We start from the raw sequence: 20,768 nt of genomic DNA on the forward strand, positions 1-20,768 counted from the left end.
TTACACCACACGGATCGAAAATATATCATTATTTATGCTGCAGTCAAGAAAGTTACGATAGGTAACATGATATATAGTAGCTAACATGATATCCAAGGATCGATAATCAGCAACGAAAAAATAGCTACGTTTAAAAATACAAATATATGTTCAATATCATAATAATAATATTACATATTTAATGACAAAAAAAGTACTTGGCATAAATTAACGGTTTTAGAAACTTTATTCAGCAAAGGTTGAATTTAGACCGGGTAGTCAAAAAGTAGCGATACTCTTTGCAGCATCTTAAAAAGGGATTATTTAGAGTATTTCACAGAAATATCTAAGGCCCATATTTATAGTCGATGCTCAAGTATCGGTCGATGCTTGAGGTCGACCTTGAATGAAATTTGTGTTCTATAAACCGTTCTCAAGTACGAAATCGAGCTTGAGTACGCAGAAATGACAGCTCGTACTCAAGCATCGGATCGACCTGCCTTGAGCACGGGATCCTAACCTAACTTTTGTTGTTTATATTTGTTAAATTTGTTTTCCGATTCGCTTCCAATATATTTTTTTTGTTTTTCTCATTACAATAAAAAATGTATGACGAAGTTGAAGAATTTTTAGAGTTTATTGATCATATTGAAGAAGGAAATCAGCCGGAACGTATACCAAAACGATATATTCGTGATATGGAAAATCCCATGGAGTTTTACCGCGATGTTGAATTTCGTCAACGGTATCGTTTCAACAAAGATACCGTTGCAGATACCATTCTGCCTTTGGTATTTGAAGGTCTACGAAAAGCAGACAATCGTGGTTTACCAATACCTCCAATATTACAATTGTTAATTTGTTTAAGATTTTATGCTACATCTAATTTTCAGGTTGTATCTGGTGATTTGCGGGGTATTAGTCAATCGACAATAAGCAACACCATTAAAAAGGTATCAATATTAATAGCTCAACGTTTAAATGATTTTGTAGGGTTTCCCCATACTGGACAAGGATTTAGGAGGAATATAACAAGTTTTTATGAGGTTGCCTATTTTCCAAATGTTTCTGGGTGTATTGATTGCACCCACATCAAGATATCTAATCCAGGTGGTAATAATGGGGAAGTATTTCGTAATAGAAAAGGCTTTTTTTCATTAAATGTGCAGGTATAGATTGATCTTTCTTATCCAGGCCCTCATTATATAAATAAATTGCAGGTTGTTTCAGGTCCTAGAAGAGAGATTATGGATATTGTTGTTCGACATCCCGGATCAAGTCATGACAGCTTGATATTTGATCGAAGTGCATTACGAGTTAGAATGGAAAGAGGTGAAATTCCAGGATTATTAATAGGTGACAGTGGATATGCATGCAGACACTATCTACTTACTCCAGTATTACAGCCAGGTATTTATTGATAATTGGCTAAAAAATAGGTTATTTGATGGATATCTCTTTTTAGGTAATGATCAAGAAAATAGGTATAATAGTGCACATATAAGAACAAGAAATGTTGTTGAAAGGCTATTTGGAACCTGGAAAAGACGGTTTCCTTGTCTTCAACGAGGTCTACAAACTAAATTAAATACATCTCTTGCAATAATATGTGCTACAGCAGTACTTTATAATATAGGTTTACAAGAAAATAATAATGATGATGATGATTTTGTAGAAAATATTGATGTGCCAGTAAATAGAAATGTTAATGATGTGGAACGAGGTTTAAATTTTAGGAGACATTTTATTCACCAATATTTTGCATAAGAATTAAAATACATTATTGAATACTTATCTTATTATAGGTAGATATATGTTAGCATCATCATTAGCTTGATAACACTTTTTATTCATGATTTGTTCTTTTAATTTTTAAAATTTCAATATTTAATTGTATTCCTTATATCTAACCTTTGTTCAATTGGCATTTGTTTGTTTAGTTTGAGAATACATTATTGAATACTTGCATTATGTTAGCTGTAGTATGTTTTATCTTATTTCTCAAAATATCAGCATCATTATAATTAGCTTGATTACACTTTTTGTTCATGATTTGTTCTTCCAATTTTTTATTTTTAAAATTTCAATAGTTTATTTCATTGCTTCCTTATACACAAGCTTTTTTCAATTGGCATTTGTTTAGTTTGATAATACATTATTGAATATTTGTATTATGTTAGATGTAGTATGTTTTATCTTATTTCTGAAAATGTCAGAATGATTATCATTAGCTTGATTACACGTTTTGTTCATGATTTATTTTTCCAATTTTTTATTTTTAAAATTTCAATAATTTAATTTATTTCTTTCTTATATCTAATCTTTGTTCAGTTCAATTCAAAGTTGTTTATTTTGAGAATACATTATTGAATACTTATATTATGTTAAATATAGTATGTTTTTGTCTTATTTATAAAAATGTATTTTTTTATGTTTTAATTTAAAATAAATGAGGGTTTTTCACTCACTATGCTCAGACAACTTAAGCAAGTATGTCTTTACTGAGTACAAGGAGTTTCCCTCCTTTTAATTAAGTGTTTATTCCTTTCATAAAACCTTTCCTTACCAAATAAAAATTATACAAATTTAGAATATTAATATTCTTTATTTAAAAAATTATACAGTTATAATTAAATACAATATAAAATAGATTATTTTATTTTATAGCTTCATCAGGAGTAAACTGTAAACAATTAGAACATTACAAAAAAATGATGTAATTATATATATATATATATATATATATATATATATATATATATATATATATATATACATATGTATATATACATGTATATATTGCAGTGGCAGCAATTTACTAAAAATTATGCAAACTCAGTATTTTAATAATTTTCAGTAAACAACATAAAAATATGATCTATGTAGCAATCAATACTTAAAAAAACTGAAAGAGAAACATACATAATCTAAAAACAAAAGACTATACAACAAATAAAAAGGTAAAACCATATCTTACCAGCTGAAATTAAAATATTAAGAACCTTAAATCTACATTAAATACTATCTAGAAATAAAATAAACAGGAAGGAGAATAGAAAGAAAATAACCATGATTTTACAACACAAAGTATATTTTTTTTTTTTTTTTTTTTTTTTTTTTTTTCGTCTTTATAGAGGGGGGGTCTGAAATCTTCAAAAGACATCTCAGTCCAGTACGCCGCCTGACTGACCTTAGTGCAGGATTCATTCTTCGTAGTCCCGGCGATAGTTCCCGAGGTACTTTAAAACGCCCTCTCGTCGCTGATTCTACGTCAAATGCCTACCTGCTAAAACAGACCCTCCTCTGACATTCAGTGCTCCGAAAGTGAAAAGGCCACTGTAAGACTGAGTTAACACTATCTTCAGTTGGGAATAAGCCACAATGTTTATTTATATGTTATAGTTACTGATGTTTTGATGTCTATGACCAGATATTGTTACCAAAAATACAAAATTGTGATTTATTTTCTGAAAATAAATCACAATGTATCTATGATAACAGCCCTCTGGTCATATAGATTGAAAAAAATCAGTAAATAAAATATGTAAATAAATATATTGTGGCTTATTCCTAACATTCTCTCTAAAAATGCAGAGTACCCAACAAAGGAAAAAGATCTTCTAGCGCCTGAAAATATACAATTAATTATAGCCAAATTCTAGTAACAAGTCAAACATGATAAAATCTATAATTACCCTTTTTTATAGTCTATTAACTTCAATGAAGCTAATTCAGCTTCATCAGTAGCTCTCTGCCTCTCCTTTAAGCTGCTTCTCTTAAGGCTTTTGCCCTCAGCATATCTTCTTCCAAAATCTTCATTTTCATCCTGTGAATCTCGTCTTGCTGTCTGATGGTATCCCTCATTTTCTTGGACCGTTGTTTATTTTCAGACAATATTTGTGGTATAGCACCCAGTGCCCTACTAGAAGTAGGAGTGTTTGCTAAAATTGATATTATTGTTAAGTACATATGGCTTTAACTACATTTAAAACACTTACCACTTTGAAGCACATCATCATCATCCTCTTCTGTATGAACAGCAGGTGTCACACTACAAGTATTACCTGAAACTATTATTAAGTGTACAGGAAGACTGCTCAAAATTATTACATCATACTTACATAACAAGTCCATTTCTTTGAACTCTGTAGTGGGAAAGAAGTGAGGGGGGTCAGAGGCTACTGATGGTCCTGCTATTGAGCTTCCTAGCTGGTTGAACTGTTTTTGGCCTACAATTATACTATGAGTAAAGCACAGTTACAAATTTAGTACATTTACCTTTTTCAAAGACTGCTGTGCTATCAAAAGAACAGTCGATGCTGACGTCTATATTGGGACAAGCCTCTTCAACTAACTCCAGCACTGCATCACACTCTGGCTTCATCGGGGGACCACCACCTGTAGCTAACATGCTGTGACGCAGTGCTGTTGTTTCTTTGCGTTTCCTATGATAAAAAAATTATTGGTCAATACTTAAGCATTTGCTTAAACTAATAAAAGTATTCTACCTTTGTTTTAGGTTGTTCCACAATTTTCGAAGCTGGTCGCTGGTCCTGATGTTGTTGACCTCAGGCTGGCAGTTATAATTTCTTGTTATTAACTCCCAAGCCATCTTTTTCTCCATTGTCGAAGCACCGTCTGTCCTTTTATTCTCTACCACACCGTTTTCAGTTACCAGCTGGATTAGGAGAACTTTTTCCTTTGTTGAGTAAGGTGCATATTTCATGCCATTTCCACTCATCTAAAATTTAGATAACCAATTTATTTAGCGTACGGCTTATACAGACAATATAATTATAATGATTGTAACGCATTACACACATATAAATATATCCAAAAACAAATATACATGTAAGCATATATTGAACATCTAAAATTATGCCTCAGACACAGTAACAAAATGGAAATTAATTCTCTAGAATAAATATTTTTTATAATATATTACATACCTTAAAATAGTTAATCCAATATTAATTTCAAACACAAAATATTAATACCAAACACAAAATTTCAGTAAGTATACTATACTATAAACCAACTTTGCGCGGGCTAAAGCATAAACTAAATTTGGCGCTAAAAGTTTAGTCACAATTATGATAAAATTGACAGAATCTTCTTTTTATTCGATATTTATTCGAAACTTACTTTTACTGTACTAATTTTTCGTGCTTGAGATCAACCTTGTACGAGAATACCCGAAGTATCGTTTATAGAACACAACAAATACTTGAGCATGACTTTGACGTAAGTTCGACTTGGCGGAGCACATGCTCAAGCACGGGCTTGAGTACCGACTATAAATACGGGGCTAAGGCAAACGGATTGTTTTTATAACTGTAAAAATTTAAGTTATTATAAAGGCAAAAAAGTGGTCTTAAAAAATTTCGTAAGAAAATACAGCAGAAAATTAGTTCAGATGACGACATCAACTTTAATGAAATCTAAGTCAAATTGGTACCTATATCGTAAGTTGGGTCTACGGACTTGCTATTTACTTGTAATTTAATTTTTATTAACGGACCTCGGAAGAAAAAAATCTGGTTAAATTACCTTTATCCTAATTACTTTTTTCTCCCTTTACCCAAACCCATTATAAAGAAACATAGCATTATATTTCAGCACTTAACTCGAAATTAACCATTTTACTTCGCCATTTTTATACAACGGTTTGTATGAATAGCAGGCGACCAAAAAAGATTGATACTGCAATATTTAAAAATAATGGTACATTCCATCATCCAATAACATAAAATGAATAACCCATTATCGAAGGGAAAATAGCTTTCCTAACCCTTGTACAAGTTTTATAAGGGTATAGTCGATGTCAATATCAATTAAATTTAGATTATTTGCAACCTGTGCCAGCCATATTTTTTATCAACCTTAATTAAACCATTTTGTTCCCAATTCTCTGTGCACAGGACCGAAGTAGCCTAATATTATATATATATATATATATATATATATATATATATATATATATATATATATATATATATATATATATATATATATATATATTCTCCTGATAATTTGGATGATATAGAAGGAAATGTAGCTTTTATTGAAAGGGGAGATTGTTCTTTCAAGAAGAAGACGTATTTTGCAGAACGTGCGGGTGCCAGGGCAGTCATAATTAGTGATGTTGTTAAACCTAATCAAGAATTTTTTATCGAAATGGTAGATGACACATCTGTTGAAGATGTACACATTCCCGCAGATTACCTATTGGGTAAAAACGGGCTGATGATTTTAAAAACACTAGAAAAACTAAATCGGAACTATGCTATAATCAATTTACCTGTAAATCTAACATTTACCCTCGTTTCCGATATGAACCAACCACCGTGGTTGGGTTGGTAGCAGATTTCGTCGATTTATGCACTTTTATATTTTCGTAGAGCGTTGTTATTATTTATTTTCGCATTTTTACCTTTTGTTAATGAATAATATCCGGCTTTACAAAGCCGCAATGAATTAAAATTTTAAGCGACTGCTATACTTTTGAATACATGTATATATATATATATATATATATATATATATATATATATATATATATATATATATATATGTATGTATATATATATATATGTATGTATATATATATATGTATGTATATATATATATATATATATATATATATATATATATATATATATATATGTATATATATGAAGTCAAAGACAGTAACGGGTTACTGGTAAACACAGACGGTTGAAGGTAACCGGGAACGACCCAATACTAAGGAAGCAATAAAAAACGGTGTTGACTACTATACCCGACACTAATTACAAACCAAATAATTTATTAAACATGATATGTTTTTATAGAGGAGTGACCTATATTTATTTTTAATTTTGATTTAATTTTGTGTGACAATTAAAAAAGTCTAATATTTCTGACTGAATAATGGTATGCCAACAAAAAGAAGAAGTGATTAAGACAGGTGCTGTTTCGATAGGTGACAGTTGAAACAACACATGACTTAATTAACAATTTCTTGTCAAAAATGCCGGCCACATAGTTATAATAAAATAACTTTACATATTGAATAAAGGCCTTGTTTGGCACTTTTCCTCTGGTTGGGAGATGCGTTGATGCGTTTGGTTTGTTTTTAAAAATATGTGTATGTCCATGTCAATTTTATTATACACTAAGAGATAGTGTCAACATTAAGGTAAGATTAAAATAACATCTTTAATTATGATATTGTAAAGAAGGTTTTTCTATTGCAGCAAGTTATGATGAAGCACAAAATTATGTGGCGAAAGCTTGACTTTTAATAAAAGACACTCACTTAGAAGCACCCGTTTTTTATTGCTTCCTTAGTATTGGGTCGTTCTCGGTTACTTTTAACCGTCTATATATATATATATATATATATATATATATATATATATATATATATATATATATATATATATATATATATATATATATATATATATATATATATATATATATATAAATTAAGGAACACTCGAAGAGTGGTGGATTTTTCGGTGGAGAAAAAAAAAGACAAAGAAGGTGTGGCTACTTTATCTATTTGTTGAAGACGTTTCGCTTTCTAATAAGAAAGCTTCATCAGTTGATAATAGATGAACCTCGTCTCTAGGGGCCATCAAGAGGTAGTATCCTGCATTTTATTTTTCATAAAAAAATTCGTAAAATCAAAACGACTTTATGTGTTCTGATCAATGTGGCTATTAGAATCGTAATAATAAAATGTCATTGTTATGTAACTATATAACTGCATTTCCAAATTTTACTGTGAAAGAAATAGATCACAATCTTCTGTTAAGTGGCCATTCTTACTTACCATCTGACCAAGATTTTGGCATAATAGAGAGAAAAAAAAACAGAAATTCCATCCACACATGTCTTTACACCCCAAGACTTGCATACAGTCATAAAGCACACTAGAGAGAAAAATCCTTTCACAGTGATAAACATGAAGAAATCAATTTTTTTTCTACCAAATTTCTTGAAAGTACTATAATAAACAGGAAAGTTTCGGAATCAGAAACAAAGGTTGAGTGGCTCCAAATTCAATGGCTAAGGTTTAGGAAAGACAGTGGATCTTAATAAAAGGAAATTGATTTCAAAATATACAATGGAATTGCCACTTCTGTATCCAAATAACCATAATATACCATTAATAAAGCTAAGAAAAAAACCTTCGGTAATTATGATTAATAGTCCCTATACACCATGCATTTTATAAAAATCTGAGATCTTCTGCTCAAGCAGCCGTACGTGAAGTTATTGGCCCATTTGACGATGAAGAGGAGCAGCGATTCAAACTTCTGATGTTTTTATATACATTCTATTGTAATAAAGTTTTTGATGTAATATCGAGTGTATCTATTATTTTCTAAGATAACCCATTCACTAACTAAAAATATTTTAAATGCAAAGTGGACCAACCCGCATTAAAAAATCGAATAGAGATGTTTATCCGAAATTTTTGACCCAATTTATCATTAGTACTGTCTAATATTTTTCCATTCATTCAAACGAAAAAATATTCTTAAGCAAGTTTATAGTGAATTTTCTAATTTTTACTTTTTTTTTTCAACCCTATTTTCTAACATTAACTTTATTATGTGTATTCCTGTATTGTTAATAAAATAGCATACATTCTCCAAAATCTTAGCTGTATATCACATATCTTTTTCTAAAATTATATATTTAATACTTTGCTTGTTTATAGTATTAGAAACTTAGTATATAAGTAGAGCTATAAATAATATAAAACTATAAAAAAACTATATAATTTAAGCTCAAGTGCACAATAAAAAAATACACGTCATAAACAGGTTAAGATACTAATTTATTCTTTAAATATATAATACAACCAAAATCAAATTGTTACTAATCTGTTTATAATACATGGGTTTTAACTAGATTGAATTGTCTAAAATGTTTACAGGTACTTGAACGTAATAGGTATGTAACACATCCTACACATCACTAGATATTTGCATTTGACGATTAGAAACGATTTTAATAGTTAATTTGGACATATCCACAATTAGAAGCCATTTCAGTAAATTAGTCAATGTAATGAGTGATAATCAGGTGAGTGTGGATAGTAGAAGGATAAGTAATCTCAACTGATAAAGCAAAATAATTTTCTTTTTTTTTTTTAGTATTTTAATAGATAAGCTAATGTTCGACATCTTGTTCTCACGGACTAATTTTCTAATATGATTCCGATTTGTTTATCTCATTGTGGAGAAAAGATGACCAAAATATGAACTCTTGAACCTCACGACAAACGAAAAGAAGAAAGATTGGATTCTGTTGGAAAAGAACCTTAAGAATTTCGTGGAGCGACAAAAGGACAACTAATTTAATTCGAAATGAGCCAAAAGTCAGCAAACAGCTATCTAGCAAAGGCGATCTCCAACATTTAAAATACTTTGGACATGTTATGAGAGCAGATACACAAAATATGAAAAGACTGATTATCCAAGGAGAGTTAGAAGGCCGAAGATCACCAAGGAGATGGATCGAATAAATTACAGGAATATGTAAAAGACCTATGAATGAGATAACATATATAACCAGAGATAGAGATCTTTGGAGACGCACAGTACACGACATCACGAGGACCTTTATACTTTCTCCAGGTGAGCAGAATTGAAGATAGAGATCTCATTGCTGTTAACTGCGGTATTATTCCATTCGTAAAATACGAAAAGTGGGTTAAATCAATATATGAACCCTGAACATTTCGCACTAGAAGTAACTATGTTACTTTTAGAGCACTAAACCATATCTCGTTTACTTTGTAATAGAAAATTGTATATTTAAACAAATAAATTAAATTTTCATTAACAACGTTAAAGATATAAATATTAAACTTACTTAAAATCAGTTTATTGTACGTTGGACGATCGGTTTCGAACACGAAACTGTTCATCGTTAGATCTACGAAAATGTTATTTAAATGCTAATAATTACAACTTGTAACTATTAGGGTACTATCAGGTATAGTTTAAATTATGCCAATAATATGTATGCATAAATGGAAATTGTACATTAATTTTACTTACATGCCGATACAAAGAATGTAGTTGCATAGGTACATGCTAAACACTTAATTGTGCTAGGTTGGTGTATGGGGGTTTGCAGAAATAACTGCAATAACCTTTTTAACTAATGCCTACAGTAAGATTTCATAATACATAACCGCTACAGCCGGTCAATGTTTATTTCAAACTAGAAACGGTTATTTTTTTACATAGATTAGAAACATAACATTAACCGGATAATATAACATTAACCGGATAAATCCAGAATACAACGAAATATTCACAAACATGTAGCTTTGTCCACTATGCTTGGATAATTCTAACTGTATCTGGGTAATTCTAGTATCAACTTTCTTTAAATGTATAAATATACATACATACATACGTACATAGATATATACAACCATACACACATACATGCATACATACGTAAATTTGGTTTATTTTATTTAATAGATTTTTTTACCAGTATTACTGTAAATATTTTATTTCTATGTAAATATTTACTTTTCTACTAAAATTATGAAGAAAACTGTTTTCTTAACAAAGAAATGTATAAGTGGAAATATTACGATCACAAATTGTAGAGAAAAGGGAGAGCTTTAAAAAATAAAGAAAACATAACTCTAGAGTGTTTCCAATTTTTATTTACTGTTAGCAAATATTTTAACGACCTACCCTACAAAAAACGTAAACGTTCGATTAACAAAACGTACAAGGTCGGCACTGCGTACCTTTTTCTCTCCAGAAACTCCCTTTTTACTGCTGATGCTAGCATCGGCGTCGCCCACGGGCGACTCGAAGCATCGACGTCGCATGCTGTTGTGGCGTTTATGATTTATTTTATTGTACCTCCAAAACAAACGAATAAAGCGGTAGGTTCTTCCCCTAAACAACTATATTAGATTGTGGTCGTAACTGACCGTCCAAGTCGGTATCGCATGTAGTTTGTGGCGCGCATTTGGCAAAAACTGCAATCTGGTTGCATGAATAATTTCTGGTTTTCCGCTTCTTTTTTTTTTAATTATTAGCTTAGAAGGGACGAAATTCGTTATTAAGATAACTATAAATATGTAATTTATAATACTAACTTATATACTTTATAGGAGATATTGCACTTGGGCTAACTTATTTGTTTATCAATGTAATTCTGTGGGTATATCAGAGTTAAACTATATTTTTACTATATCAAAACTAAGGATAAATACAAAACCACAGCGTCGTGAGAAAAAAAAGATGTCTGATATTGAAATAAATGATGCTTTAACAAAACTTATCGACGAGTCTTCATGTGCTTGACAATATTAAGAAAGTTCATTTATAGACTGGTAGTTTAAGTTGATATATGCTGAAAAAGAGTCTACTAACGTGATAAGGGGCTTTGCTGAACAGAATCAAAATGAAAAGTTGTTAAGACTTAGAAACTTCCTAAATGCAAACTTGTCTTGGTGTAACTTCCATAGCTCATAATTGGAGTCTGAATGTGACATTCACCCATCTTAGTAAACAGAATAAAAGAAAGGATTGCTGCGCAATCGTTGGCCCCAACTCCATCATGCAGTTGGTTTCATAATTTTATGCTGTGAGATGAAAGCAATTTACATAAAGTAAGTAGGTACACTAGTCAACTAAAACCTCCGACAATCAGTTTCACCCATGAGGTCAACATATTATGATGTGGGAGCTAATTATATGCATACCAAATAAAAGTGGAATGCATTACACATCTATTATTTTGTGCTAATGCTCCATGATTATCTCTTTGATTCGGTTGTTTGTTATTCGTTATTTACTGGACTATCTTGCAGATCTTTGCCAAACATCTATTTCTGTGGCTTTTAGCATTTGTTCTGTTGTGGTATTTATTTGCTAGACTTCTTTGCAAATTGTTATCATACTTAAAATTATGGAGGTATATATTCTTTTTAGATTTGTTCTTAAATATCGTCTTATCATAGAGGATTCCATTTGTCATGTTGCTTAAAATACGGTATTATATTGTTGGTTATAAATTTCGTCTGATTTCAGCATAGACATATACTACAAGATAGACAGACTGTTGCAATACAGTCGCCTTCTCCCAGTGCGTCAGAGAAAACTGACGCAAAGCAGTTGCTGCATCTTTGTCTAATTTACCGGGTGTATCGACCACGTTACCTTCTCGTTGGTCATTTAGGTCACGTGGTCGACAAACCCAGCAAATTAGAATGATATGCAAGGACTGTTTTTGGGTCAGTTTTCTCTGTCACACTGGGGACACGGGCTTTGGTATTGCACCAATCAGTCTATCTTGTATTATAGGTCTATAGATTTCAGAGGATTCCATGTAGCATCGATATTGCTCTCTTAATCTCTATTTTTCTGTTATTTATTACGTGGTAAAACGTGCCATAATTAGAAGCTGAATATTTATAATATTAAGTAGGTGTACGATTTGCTCGTAATTTTGTAATATTAGGTCTTGTTGGAAACCTCCCATGTACATAGTTTGCGATTTAGGTAGGTTTACCTCTAGTTTCTATTTACTGTATCCTTGAGAGACCTTGTGTTCTAAGTCATCATGGTCCTTTAATGCCCGTCAGTGTATTATTGTATCCTAAACAAAGTGTACGTAGTAGTTTTATTGTCAAGTTGCCTTTAGAGTCTTACGTTGCCATGTCATGAATTCATTGAGTGGTTCAAAACATGTACACTTAGTAAGTATTAACCACATTTTGTATTAACCTTGGTCAAACTTTTAAATTTCATGTTTTCTTTAATTAAAGTGATTAGATACTTTCAGAACACACTGATGATGGAATTTAGATTCCGAAAACGTTTTGTGATGTAGCCCGATTGGGTGTTTTTATCATATACCTTTTATAAAGGATTTTTAAATAAATTTGTTGTGATCCATGGTGTACAGCCAGCTAGAGGAACTTCGTTTTGTGGATCATAAGAATGGTTGTACACCTATTTAGCCAATTAAAGTAATAAACTTATTTGTAACTTATTTATAATAATATCAATATCTAATCCAATAATGTGCTAATGTGATATAATATAACTAATATAATGTGATGGTAATATTACTTATAAAGTAACGCTCTCTCACTCTTCTTTGCTGTCTTAGTTTAATTACCCAGAAATTTACAAAGTTCTATGGTTTAAAAAATAAAGTAGAGGTATACTTCAGATGTAAATAGTATAATAAAATGTTAAAGATTTAGTTGCAGAAAAGAGTGATTTATTTTGTTTCCAACGAAACAAAGTTGAAAACTTTATTATTTAATAAACTTTTTAGAAATCGGATCGATAGATAAAATTGTTTTATAATTGGTATTTTTTTTCTTTGAAAACGGTCGTCGTATAATGGTGATACGCAGTAACGACAATCGCCTTATAAATTAATAATGTGTTCTGGGAAAGGCCAGAGGGAAGAAGGTCTGTAGGGCGGCCTAGAAAAAGGTGGAAAGATGCAGTCAAAGAAGATCTAGAGAAAATGGGAGTGCGACAATGGGAATTACTGGCACAGGACCGACAAACATGGAAGGCAATAATAAACGCGGCAAAGACTCACGCAGAGTTGTAGCGCCATTGATGATGATATAATGGAATACGGGACAAGTTATAGTTTGATTTAGGCATGCACGCAAGACGTTCCGTCCCGTACTTTGTCCCGCGGGACGGGAGGGGTCGCGGGAAGAGACGCGCGACGAGACAGCGACGGGACACGGGACGGGACTGGCGATTTGAACCGCGGGACGTCCCGCATGTCCCGCAAAAACTGCACTAATATTATCGGAATGATTTAGTAATTAAACTTAAACAAGTATCTGCATTATGTTTGCAACGTGAGAATATTTATAGAAATTAAAAGGTTTTCTGTTTTTATAATTTATATTTATAAAACCGAATTATATTCGGAATAACAGAAAATTTTATAATTATTTTGATACAATTATTTTTGATTCATTGCGATGCACGCCTCGTGTTCAAAAAATTGTTTTGGTTTAGATCGTCTTAATAAATTGACGCCCGACATTACGGTGATAACACCAGATAATGATATTTTTTCAACTAACTGTGAACGTTATAAATAAAAACAACTTTCTTTCTCTTACTTTCTTCTGTGTCAGTAATTTATAATAAATAGCATTTAGAATTCTAGAAGCAGAATGAGATTTACTAAAACAAATATAAGGTTTCTTAAAAAACTGCAAAAAAGTTACAGGCTTACTAGAAGGGGAAAAGTATTTCATGCTTCCCAGTGTGGTCCTGTACATACATTTATTACTCGACTACGTCGACAAAAAAATATAAGAAATTAATACTGACCCAAACAATGACGAAAAATTTTTTTTATAGCAGCAAGAAATAAGATTATCAAATATTATAATAAAACAAATTAGGTGTACTGTATTTCTTTGGTAATCGATCCCCGCCATAAATTGAAAACTTTCAATTCTTCAAACAAGAAACAGAGACAAAACTCAAAGAATTATATAAAAAAATATAAAAAGAGCCTTAACCTGGAAGAAACAAGGCAATTAGATCTGTTTCTAGGCGCGAGGATAATCCCAAAATTTTGTCACTTTTTGTCACAAGAAAATGGTGCACCTTGACAACGAAATGGATCAATATCTAGCAGAAGGATAAGAAGACAGAAACGTGGACATCTTATCTTGGTGAAAACACAACCAGAACATATTTCTTACCATAACTCGTTTGACCAGGGATATTCTATCAATTCCAGCTTATAGCATTTCGAATCACCTTGTATATGTTAAACCAGCGAAAAATATTTTTAATCTTTTTTGCATCGCCGAGATTGATAATATAAGCATTTTAAAGTTTGTTTATATATCACGGATGGCTATTTTTTTTTTGGTATTTCTGTGATCGTTTCCGCTTAATATTGCGTCAAATAAATATCCACATAGATTGGTGATCAAGTAATGCAAGAGGTGAACGATTTTTAATGATTATACGATCACGTGACGATAAGCCGCGGAAGTAGTTAGTTATTGTTTCAGTCCGAATTTTTCTTTAAATTCTTATTGTTTTTTTTTTGTATGTTCGTTATTCGTTTTTGTCATGGAAATACAATGTAAAGTCATAGTAGCAGTTAAATGACAAGTGTAGGTTAAGTGAAAGTTGTAATGTATCAGCCACATACCCAAGGGAAACAACTCCACCCCCAAGCGCAATCGTTAATCAGTTAGCCCGGTATGTAACAAGTCAACATAGCAAGAAAATAAAAGAAACAAATTAAGGGGTAGTTAGCCTAGAAAAGAATAATAATAATTAATTAAATAATTGTAAGTACTTATTAAATAATAAATAACAAGTCAACATAGCAAGAAAATAAAAGAAACAAAATAAAGGGTAGTTAGCCTAGAAAAGTATAATAATAATTAATTAAATAATAATTATTATTATTTTCTAGGCTCACTACCCCTCATTTTGTTTCTTTTATTTTCTTGCTATGTTGACTTGTTACATACCGGGTTAACTGACTAACGATTGCGTTTGGGGGCGGGATTGTTTCCCTTGGGTATGTAGCTGATACATTACAAAGTTGGGATTGAAATTCATAAGAATTTTAGCTTCAGCGTCTAGTCTTAGCTTGTGGGTGTAGTCTTCAAAGCCGGCAATTTTTTTTAATTTGGAGAGGTGAATTAAGCTCAAGGGCAATGTGGCACTTGTGTTTTTTGTTGAGTTAATCACTGATTTGCTGTGTTGGGTCTAATGTGGGAGATTTGTAAGACGGGCGTTTCCAACGATTTAAAAGGTCCACATGGTTTTGGGAGGAAATTGAGTGGACGAGTTTTGAAGATTGCAGTTTGTCGTCACTTAGGATAATCCGAATGCCGAATCTAGTGTACAACTTCCAAAGAGTTGTCTATTTGTGTTCCGTGGTCATTTCAGACCAATTTCCAGTTTAAGTGGGACACAGTTGTATGTTGCTTGCAGTGTTTTGGATCCAATCCCAATCGCAAAAACTTTTTGATTGAAATAGATTAGCCAGAGTGATATAAGGTACATTTTTTGTACAATAATTGAAGCTACATGATCATTTAGCAATGCGTAGATACGGTAAATGGGCCCAAAACGAGATTGCCGTTGATAGCGATATTCATAAGCGAATTTTGTTTAGCGATGAAGCTCACTTCTGGTTGAACAGCTAGTCAACAAACAAAACTGCCATTTTCGGAGTTAAGATAATCTTCAAGTGTATGTTGAGAAACTATTACATCTAGAAAACTGACTGTTTGGTGTGCTTTACAGACTGGTAGAATCATTGGTTCGTACTTCTTCAAAAACGATGCTTGGCAGAACGTTACAGTTAATGATGACCGCTATAGAGCCATAATTACTGACTTTTTCATTCCTCGATTAAACAACCATGATTTGCAGGAGCAATGGTTTTAACAAGACGGTGCAACCACAGCTCGTGCCACAATTGATTTATTAAAGGAAACATTTGGTAACCGCATAGTTTCACGTTTCGGGTCCATTAAGTGGCCTCCAAGATTGTGCGGTTTAACACCGCTAGAATGTTTTTGGTGGGGATGTATGAAGTCACTAGTCTATGCCAATAATCCTAAAACGACTGATCGATTGGAGGATATCATTCGCCGCGTTATTGCCAATATATGACCATAAATGTTGGAAAAGTCATCGGAAATTGGACCTCCAGATTAGGCTACTTCAGAGCCAGCCGTTGCAGTCATATGTCAAAAATCATATTTAAATTAAAATACCAAAAGATTATCTTTCAAACAGATTCAATTTCATGTCAATTAAAAAAAATCATCTTTATTTTATTCCATTTCAAAATTCTATACTTCTAAAATAACACCCTTTACCATTATTATAAAAATATATTTTATTTATTTAGAAAATATAATTTAAGTTAAGCTGTCCTGCGTCCCGCTGTCCCGCGTGAAACCCTAGTTTAAATATTTTTGATACTTATTTTCTAATTAAATATTCGTTTGCTAAATGACTGGCTTGCCATTTGAAGTATAATAATTACCACTTTTGACGAGCTACATATATTAGATCATATAAAAATATATATAACTCCTACTGCCGCAAGAGATGAAATAAATTAAATAATTTGATCCTTGTTACATAGATATGTAATTGCCTTATTTAAATTTACAAATTTATTTTATTAACCAACCTGCCACGTGTAGCAAAAACCGCCTATTAGCCTGCTCAAATTATAACTTTACGAGATAATTTTCGATTTTAGCAGGTGCCGCCACCCCAAAATAATTTTCTCCAAATTAGCAGCATCAACCGCCGCCCTCTATCCCTTTAATATGTTTTCATTGCCCCGAGGCCATTTAACGGCTTCCAATAGGGGTGCATTTAAACAGTAATCAAATCATCAACGCGGCCCATGAAAATTTGCCCGGTGGCGGCTACAATGGACCAGCCGAAGTTGACGTCCGTTAAAAAAACAAATAATCCGAAGTTAACGTGTTAACAATAATGACAGGGTAGAAAATTTATTTGAATAGATGTTGTTATAGCACCTCTATTTGAAAATGCAGTTATTTAATCTTTTTGATCCATGTGCCTCACCAAATTTTTTGATTTATGAAATTTTGATGCATTTGCTTTATCGTAGAATTAATTTTATTCTACTTATACTACAATATAAGAAAGAAGAACTACATGAAAAAAAATAACAAATATTGTCTGTTATTTTTAAAGTGACGTATATTGTTGTTTATTCTATTCAATTTAACTCTAAAGTGTTTTTTTCAAAACTCAAATGTATTATCTCTTGTTATTTTAGTATTAATTATTTTAAAAAATGCATAAACATTTACGTAACTAATGTCAAATGATGTTTATCTCCTTATTCGATTAATTGCGAGAATGAGAAAGTTAGGACCCCGTTTTTCATTTAAATGCTTTTTCTCTCTCTTGTCGTTTCCTCATTACTGAGGATCGTGATTTCTTCCAATATTCCTAACAATTTTTCTCCATTGGTCTCTATCTTCAGCTGCTCTGAGAGCTTAATTCTTAATTTGATCGGACCATCTAGTTGGTGATGGTCCTCTTGATCTTCTCCCCGGAACGTTTCCAGAAACAATTAATTCTCTCCAAACTATTATGACCCCTACGAACCACGTGACTGAAAAATTACAGAATACGTTGCGGACATATTGTGAATAGCCTTTTTCTAATCTCGAGTTGGGTTAGAATAAAAACGTTTGTAGCTATCCAAGGTATGCGCAGCATTCTTCTCCAGCACCATATCTCAAAGGCATCAGTTTTTTTTTGGAAAAGTCTCTGCCTGTACAGAAATATTGAGAATACAAATATTCACAAACAGGGCAGTCTTTCCAAACTTTGGTTAGGCGACTCATCGCTTTTTTGTCATACCAATACGGCTCCAAACTTCTGCTTTACAGTACCATCGTTAGTTATCCTAGACCCGAGATAGACAAAACTATCCACTATCTGGTATTCCTGTAATATGTTAGTCAGTTGAATAGTGTGGAATCTGTCGACCACCATTATTTTTGTTTTAGCTTTATTGATTTTCAGACCAACATTACTGCTTTCCTACTCAACTCTTCGCAGAAGATTAAACATTTCTTGCTCATTTGCTGCTATAAATGTAGTGTCATCAGCTAATCTTAAATTGGCGATTTTCCTACCAGCCACTGTTACTCCACCGGCCCATCCATCTAAAGCCTTCCTCATGACATTTTCACCATAAATGTTAAATAAATCAGGTGACAACACGCATCCTTGTCTAACACCCCTCTCGGTCTTGAGTTAGTTTGAGAACTTCTGATCTAGTCGTACTGTTTCTATATTGGACCGGTACAGATTTTTAATAATTAGTAATAATAAGTATCACCGGATTCAGTGGTGTGCCCATTTCTATTCAAAATTGCCACAGATTTATTCAGCGTATACAATCAAATGCCTTTGGGTAGTCAACGAAGCATGCTTGAATGCCTTAAGAAAACTAAAGTTTGTACTATGCTCCCTATAATAAAATCGGACAATTTTTGTTTTAATTTCAGTCTGTCAATTTACTGTCAGTAAAATACGTACACTAACGTTTTTACAAATAAATTTATACACGTTACAGTTATTGTAAAAAAATACAAAAATACAAAGAGTTTTTTAGGGGGGCTCATACGGTTTGCATCAAAACTCTGACACAAACACACATTTTTAAAAATTACTAAAGTTTATTGTGGAAAGTTTTTTTTTATTATTAGATTTGACTATAAGAAAGATGACTGTTTAAGAGGATTAATGAAATTTACTGATTTTTGTGAAGAGAACAACATAATAGATAGATGATATTTTCATTCATTAAGTATTGACATTGAAATTACAGAACTTCTAAAACTAACTATAATGATTAAAAACTAGTATCACACATTATATGAATCAAAAGCAATACATCCACCAGCTAAACAAGAAAAACACCGATAAATAGTAAAAAATGGTTGGATCAGGAGATATACTAGGTATAACAAGATACAACAGAAAAAGAGCAACATGAAAGGTTATTTGAAAAAGGATACGTTCGACCAATGTGTACTTCCAGTCATGACTTCCGACAGCGCCGAAATATATTCCTACCCCCAGGCTACAGCAACCAAACTCAGAGTAGCTCAAAGACTAATGGAACGCCTCGCTACTTCTTGACTGACTCTTAGAGACAGAGTCAGAGACAGATGTTATAGAGAGCATAGCATGGCTGTAGTATAACCGGGCGGGCCATGTGGCCAAAATGAATGACGACTGATGGACCCAAAAACTTACACTGTGGAGACCAGGAGCTGACAGAAGAAGCAGTGGTAGACTACCTACACGATGAACAGATGACGTTAAAAGGATCGCTGGGAATTGACTGCAGAAAGCTCAAGACCGACAGAACTGGAAGAAATTAGGGGAGGCCTATGTTCAACTTTGGACGCAGAAGGCTGGATGATGATCATGATGATGATGATGAACAGAGGAAGAAATTAGAAACGCAATGGGTACTATGCGAAATAATAAGGACTTAGGTGAAGACGGAATAATATTAGAAATGATAATGTATGGACGACCAAACATCATAAAAAATTTAGAAATTATTTTTAATAAGTATTTAAAAATAAGTGAAGTATAACAGCTTGGTAACTGCTCTTATAATACTGATATCTAAATACCTATATAAATATATAAATATAAATAAGAAAACTATAGACCCATTAGCCTGCTATCAGTCTTAAGAACATGCATGATTTAGAAAAGGTCACCATACATCATATATAAATATAAAAAAACACTAATCCATAAATCAAACTAATTCAATATAACACTCTGGATAGCTAAAGTAGATTACGATCTTAATTCTGTCAGATTGCCTTTCAGTTTTGCAAAGCATAAAAAAACATTGAATTACCCTCAACATTTAGCAACCCCTACATATTTGAAATAAAAGACCGATTGTATCATTTATCATCGACTGGAGTCAACATAAAATTTATTTGGGTCAAAGCACATATTGGTCTCAAACACAATGAATATGTAGATCACTTGGCTAAAATGAGTGTAACAACTGGCTCTACGTTGAAATATATGCTTAACACATCAGATGTTACTACGATTTTCAAAAAAAAATCAGCAACTTAGATGGAAAGAGCAATGGAAACATTACTGTTCTACAAACTCTAAAAGGTATACCTCTTTACAACCAACTCTACCTCAAACAACCTGGTTTCAGAATTT

The 20,768-nt window shown here is 32.1% G+C and overlaps 1 long non-coding RNA gene across 1 annotated transcript; it reads right to left on the reverse strand.

Moving 5' to 3' along the window:
* Nucleotides 1-4,329: 4,329 nt before the first annotated feature.
* Nucleotides 4,330-5,259, reverse strand: LOC140435614 (uncharacterized). Its single transcript, XR_011950188.1, has 3 exons — nucleotides 4,929-5,259; nucleotides 4,488-4,720; nucleotides 4,330-4,424 (listed from the first exon to the last, which is right to left on the reverse strand). It is a non-coding gene; the product is annotated as an uncharacterized lncRNA (long non-coding RNA).
* Between the last annotated feature and the right edge of the window lie 15,509 nt (nucleotides 5,260-20,768).

Source organism: Diabrotica undecimpunctata, chromosome 3 (genome assembly GCF_040954645.1).
Source record: "Diabrotica undecimpunctata isolate CICGRU chromosome 3, icDiaUnde3, whole genome shotgun sequence".
Lineage (NCBI taxonomy): Eukaryota > Metazoa > Arthropoda > Insecta > Coleoptera > Chrysomelidae > Diabrotica > Diabrotica undecimpunctata.